The sequence below is a fragment of the Pinus tabuliformis genome, chromosome 2_1, assembly GCF_031772625.1.
Source record: "Pinus tabuliformis cultivar Carrire ecotype Pingquan chromosome 2_1, CPIR1, whole genome shotgun sequence".
NCBI classification, from domain to species: Eukaryota; Viridiplantae; Streptophyta; class Pinopsida; order Pinales; family Pinaceae; genus Pinus; species Pinus tabuliformis.
The window spans coordinates 607,305,744-607,312,663 of record NC_142299.1 but is presented as its reverse complement, the minus strand read 5'-3'; positions in this window follow the sequence as shown (position 1 = coordinate 607,312,663).

Sequence of the window (6,920 nt, the reverse complement as noted above, 5' to 3'; positions counted from 1 at the left end):
GAAATTTTCGAAAAGGCCTCTTATTATTAACTAATATATATATATATATATATATATATATATATATATATATATATATATAAAGGAGGAGGTGGGCCACCACCCCCACCACCCCACGCCTCTCTCACCCCAAACCTTATCATCGCAATGAATTTTTGGAGGGGTGAGCCACGACCCCTCCCCTCATCCCATGGAACCACCGTAACGGAGTGCTGAAGTTGGGTGGGCCGACCCTTGGGGCATGAACCCAACCCATTTAATACAAACCACTTGCATTAAAGGTGGGTCAGCCTTTGGGGCGCAGACCCAACCTCAACCTTAATAAAGACATGACTTGGCGGTGAGTGGAGTGGGAGGGTCACCCAAGGTGGGCCCAGCCCGATCCATTTTTTTTAAATAACATTGTTTTGTAAAAAAAGGAGGAGGCAGGGTTTGATCGCCCGACCTCCTCCATAATAACCGGATCTTCAAACCAACTGCGCCACAACGGATTTCTTGTGAAGTCTGCCACATTTTTATTATAAAAACCCAGCATTTGTCCAGTGCGCCCAAGCATGGAGGAACCAAGAGCGGGCATGGAATTCGAGGAAATATTTTTTAATTAATTTTTAATCCAGGTGGAACCATGACTGAGCAAAATTTCCACGAGGGTGAAATTTTTGCAGTGTCCAAATTGAACAAATTTTATGTTGATCTTACACCTCTCAGCGACATGAACCCGATGGCACAGTCAGTTTCCTGATCTGAGCAACCGATTTGCAGAGGACCTGGAGGAGGGAATCTTTGAGGAATCTAGGGGGAATCTAAAAGATTCCTTGAGCCCCAAATTTTCATTTTCTCAGAATTGAGAAATTTGACAGTCAATTTTGCACTATTCGACGCCACAAATCTGATGGTGGGTTCAAATGTTCCATTTGCGCATTTAATTTTTCGGCCACTTTTCTAAGTGGAGTGCAGGTGTCAGCATTCATGTGCGAGCAATCATTTCCATGAGATTCGACATCGTGAGATCGATGGTACAAATGGCTTCAGCAGCTTGACATCCTTTTTTCAGATGGCCCCAAGATGCAAGGTATATGCAGTGCGTTCATGTACTTCTTTTGCTATGCATTGTGTTGCACAGATCCCCGTTTGATGTTGATGTGGGATCTTGTTGCTTACTCGTTTTCATGGTTCCTGCTTGATGTGATGCAGAATCATATGTGTGATGTGCTTGTTGTCATGATTCGTCATGCTTTATTTGTGATTCCTTTGTTGTATGTTGATGGGAAACTCTTGTTGTCACCATGTATGTTTGCCCTTTTATGCCATGTTGGCGGGATGATCATCATGCATGAGTTTTGTGTCATACTGATAGGAGTTTTTTGACTAAGAGTTCCTGTAGTGGAACATCTGTTGGAGCCACTCCTTCATGAGGGCATTTTCCTTGTATGATAGCGTCATCACGTCTTATGTACATCACCACTATTGACAACACTTAATGCAACGACCTACACCATCTTGACACGAGGCCCAGAGACAAGTCCCTCATGGATGAACTTCGTTATCAACAGCTTATGTTTTCATGTGTTGATGATTGTCATGTTCCTCTTCTTTATAGTGTCAGTGTCGGTATCTTCATCCCTCCATCAGTGATCAAAATTCTCTTTTTGCATGCATTTTAGGTGTCTCATCCGATCAACTGCACTCCATTAGGTCATGGATCATCTGATGGCAGTGGTTCTTTGTCAAATTTCCCTCATGCTTTTCATTTGCTGACCTATTTCCATATGTACAAGTCATCTGCTGTCATTTTTATTTCATTTCAGTTGCAGAAGTCATTTTAGGGTTTCAAGTTTCATTAGGTCTAGGGTTTGTCACCATAGTCATGTAAAAGCTCAATAATGGTCAACAGGCACATGAGGAGGTCTAATAAGGTCTCAACATCAAAATTTCAATAATGATATACTCAGTAATTGATTTTTTCCTCAAAACCCTGTTTTGAGGAAAAACAGAGTTTTTATGTTCTATGTATAAAAATTTCATGTAATTTTAATTTTCCTATATGTAATAAGCATCATCTGCAACCCTGGGTCACCTTGCCAAACTTTTGCACTCCAGCTCCTGCAAAAGAAACAAGAAAATCCAAACATTAGTCCATCAAATGAAAAAAAGAGAGCCAAACTGCAAAACAGAGTTTTTAAAGAACAAAGTGAAAAGGAAATTTAGAAAAATGGGTTTTTCAAATGAAAAATTAAAAGCCAAGGTGTATATAAAGTTATCTTTGGTATTTGAAAACTTCATTTGTACAAGTGAGAGAGAGCAAGAGGTAAAATAAGGGAAATTGCAGCAAAGTTTTCAAATTTCTCTGGCGCGGCGCACCTGGGTATAGGCGTGGCGCACCTGCTCGGCGCGGCACACCGGGCGCAGAAATTACAAAGAGCTTTGAACTGGCGCAACGCACCTGGGTGTTGGCGCGGTGCACTAGTCTGCCAAGCCATAAATTTGTCTAATCGACCTTCTAAAGCTCCAAAATCTCCAAATACTATCCCTTCAAGTAAGCAAACCCTCCAAATTTTCCATAAAAAGAGATTTGGTCATCATTGATAGTGTTTTGATAGGTGAAAAATCAAGCCCTAATTTGCTGCACAGTTGCATTGCAAAACTAGCTAGGGTTGTGTGATTTTGTCATACTTGCTGTTTTTACTCCCCTACATAATTCTCCCATATTCCATCCCTCTTCACTACATTTCCTTACATTTGCTTCCCCTTTCCCTCTCTCATTGACACTTATCCTACCCTCTATCCCCAAACCCTAAAACCCTAACACCTAATCCCATTATTCCCCAAACCCTAATATTCATTCCCAAAACCCTATCACTCCCTAAAAACCCTACAACAAGCATCCAAACCTTCCACCCATCAGTCCCATTCATCAAATCCTAAAGAAGAAAACAACAGTCACCTATTCTTGAAATAAAATCTCTTCATACTCATCATTTTGCACCATACAGTGGCAAATATGGAAACAAATTCAGCTTATGAAAGGGATGAGGAAATTGTGAGTGATTCCTCCCAAGAGATTCATGCACCAAGAAAACCACATAAGGGAGGAAAACACATCTGGGAGGAGCCCACCACACTCACAAAATTATTGGCTTGTCCCCTTGCAGTAACATGTTTCAAACATCAGTCTTGCTACTAGTTTTGTGAGATGGTGGAGAGGGTGAAATACCACCATGAACTTGCTAGACTATTTGTCCTTCATCTTCATAATAGCCAGGGGAACTTAGTAGGTGTTTCCTTCACTTTAACACCTGAAATTATAGCTGAAGCAACAGGTATTCCAAATGTAGGTGAACAGTGGAACAAATGACAACATGTTGGAAAAGAGAATCACGAGCCTTATATCAAGGCTAGTTTCAAAAGAAAATAGGTAGGGCCTTTCCTTTCAGATACCTACAGGACACTTATGCTCCACTCATGAAGTTCATTATCAAATACTTCCGCTGTGAAGGGAGATTTTCTCGTTTGTACACTTATCATGTTAGATTGTTGATGCATTTCACAAGAGTGAGGATGATGAACCTCCCCTATTTCATATGCAGAAACATTGAGAAAATGGCTACATTGGTGCAAAGAAAACCTCTTCATCAACAGTTCAACAACATTTATCATTTTTCATTGATCAAGATTGTTGTTTTGCATCAGTTGAGTTTGTTGAATGTTTCATGGGATACTTTCATTTCACATGAGGTTTTCAAAAGCCCTCAAGTGACCCCATCAGTGTTTCAAGAGGAAGGACAACCTTCAAATCAATTGGAGGTTCATGAGACTCAAGCTACAACTCAAGCTACAAGGGTGCCAGTATTTGTCACTTATGAAAAGGGGACAATGAGGCTATTTGTAGCTGCAAAACGAGTACTATCTCCACCCAGGGTGGAAGGGGTCTCGTTTCCTTCACCAGACAACAGGCAAATGCTATCTTCACCCGGGGTGAAAGGGGCTTTGCCTTCTTCTTCAACAGAGTAGGTACAGGATAAAGGGAAACAACCATTGCATGAGGTAGGGCCTTCTGAAGGTCAGGAGAGAGATTTCATTTTGATTCAGGATGATGATATTAATTTGGGCTCCCAAAGCTCAAGACTCAAGGAGATCATCAAAGAACAAGAAGTTGACATCCATGAATTATCTCTTAACCTTGAAAGGGCTAAGTGGATCATCAATTACCTTGAGCAATGGAACAAGCAGTTGGAGGATAAACAGACAATCATGGAGCTGCAAACCATAAGGGAAAATAAGCAGCGAAAAGAAAGAAAGTCAAATTAACACCTCTTGAGTAAGAGATTGATGTTGACCGAGAATCTTGGCTAGAGAGGACGAATATGCACTTGGAGAAGCTTCTTGAGGAGGCCAATAAGGAGAAAAAGATGTTGCGGCACATGGCTTATCACTATTTGGCACGAAACAAAATTTGCAAAAATAGGATAAGGTGCCTAAAACCTAAGTTGAGGAAGACTTTAAGGAGCAAGAAAGAGCAAGATAAGCTCAAGATCTTGGCTGAAGCTTCCTTGGCCCAACATAGTACTTGATGCATATCACTCATGCCAAATTTCAAGAAATTTGGCAAACTTTTTGGCAATTTTGGATTTTTCAAGGAAAAAGCAGGTTTTTCTGACAGGTGCGTAGCACCACCTGGCGCTCGCTTTTGATAGGGACCTCCTCTGGAGGAAAAATTTGCATTTTTGGATTCCTCATGAAAAATTATGCATACCCAGAAATTACTAAAAAGTTTTGACAAGTTTTGGGTCACCAAAAGGGCCAAAAACACCTCAAAAATGCCCTCTCCGCTACTTTTTGGCCACACAAGAAGCAGTGTTGGGAGAATTGATTTTTTGAGGGGCAAATGGACACCAAATTCAAAAATTCCACTTGTCCTAGAAAGTAGACAGATAGAAATTTCCAACAAGTCAACTTGGAGAAAATTTGGTGAAGGGGAAGGCCTCCAAATGCAGCTGGAAAAAAGCGTTACACACAGAAAAAGTGGCACTATGCACAGGATGAAAAAGTGCCAATTTTGCTCAAAAACTCTGTTTTTCGCCTAGTTTTCTTCTAGTTTGACTTTTTCTCTCTTATGGTCAAATTCATGAGCTGACATGATGTAAATTGATGTACTATGATGTAAAAATGATAAAAATTGACTTGATAAGGTATATACATCAGTTGTAGGTGCTTTGGAGTTGAATGAATCAGTTTCCTTGGTTTTAGAGGCAAGTTGTTCCACTGCCTATTTTTGTGTTCCTAGTTTAGATATGGTTGAAACCACCCCTCTTCTCATGGATTCGACCCCTGGTGGATAGCATAGGTGGTTTGGAGGTCTATATCATGTGTTCTTTCAGTGATTTGTCAAGGTTGGACTCTTGTGAAAGCTTTGAGCATCATTGTACATTCATCTCTACAGTTTGGCAAGGAAATAGACCAGGGTTTGCAGCATTTTGTGGGATTCTTGTGGCAAGGTGATTTAGTATTGTTTCTCCTTCTGTAATTCAAGTTATCATGTGTTTATGTGTGCCATTATCTCTCTCTTTTCAGCTTAACTAAATGAATCAAGTATAAAGGTGGAATTCATTGATGTTGCAGTGCTCTACCTTAGGGTTTATTTGGTTTTACATGTTTTCAACTGTTTGAAGAGGATTCCTGATACTTTCATGCCCTTTTCAACTCCTCATCAGTCTTAAGACTTTCCATTTCACTTATTTCAAAGTACTAAAGCATTTACCTACCTCGCCCAAGAGAAACCTCTGCAAGACTGAGTCCATTCCCAGACCCAAAACTGTTTTTCACTTTTGATCTAACAAACCAACATAAAACTCAATCAAACTCCTCTGAGCATATACCTAGCCTAAAATTAGTCTTTACATCAGTCATCTCAAGCCTCATTTGTTATATTTTCCTGAGATTGACAAGGAGAGAGCCCTCTCCCGACTTGGTAGGGCTAGCTACCAGGTTAAGCGTGGTTTGATGTTACCCTAGGCCTACCTTTCTTGGCTTGAGGTAGATTTAGGCCCTAACATACAACATGCAGATGTATTCATTCATGTTATTTTAAAAATGCAATTTAACACATCACGAAAGTAAAAGGTCATGGAAGGGTCCTTTGTCACACCCGGACTTGAATCAAGTGATATCAGAGCGGTCTTTGCGTTGATGTGAATTGCAAGCGTGAACAATGGAACATGCAGTGATATAGGATGAAAAAGCAATGTACGAGACCATGCTCAAAATTTCCAAAAGAGTGGAAATAATGTATGAAACTCTACAGAAAGAGACAGAGGAAAAGGAGCAATTTCAGCTTCAGTTGCAAGCCACGGAAGAGGCCCTGGAAGAACTAAAGCACAACAACAAAAGTATTCAAACATATAACGCTGAATTGAAGATGCTTCTACATGAAGAGAAAGAGGAGAAACAAAGTTTGATACAACAGCTGCAAGCAAAGGACGAGGCCTTGGAAAAGCTGCAGCGTGACCCATGTGAGGTAAAATGTGATTCTCTGAATTCACGTATGTGTCTTGATGATGATTTTGCTATTTTTGAAAATCATACTATAGGAATTGGCTCCAAACTATTGAAGAAAATAGGGTATGAAGGAAAAGGCTTGGGCGTTAATGGCCAAGGCATTGTCAACCCCATCAAAGTAGAGGAATTACCGTGTCGAACAGGACTTGGGTATGTCAGAAAGGAAGTTGGAGAACGCGCTGAGACAACTAGTGAACCAGCAACAATAGATGATGAGCAACCCTCGTCATTTCTTTCCAAATCGACAGAGGAGGTAAAAGATGTTGATTTCATTTTGGTTTCGTCTTCACATAGTATGATTTTTGTTGGATATTTTGAGATCCCAATTACAGGGACAAACATGAGGCTTCTTACTAGGACGAGGC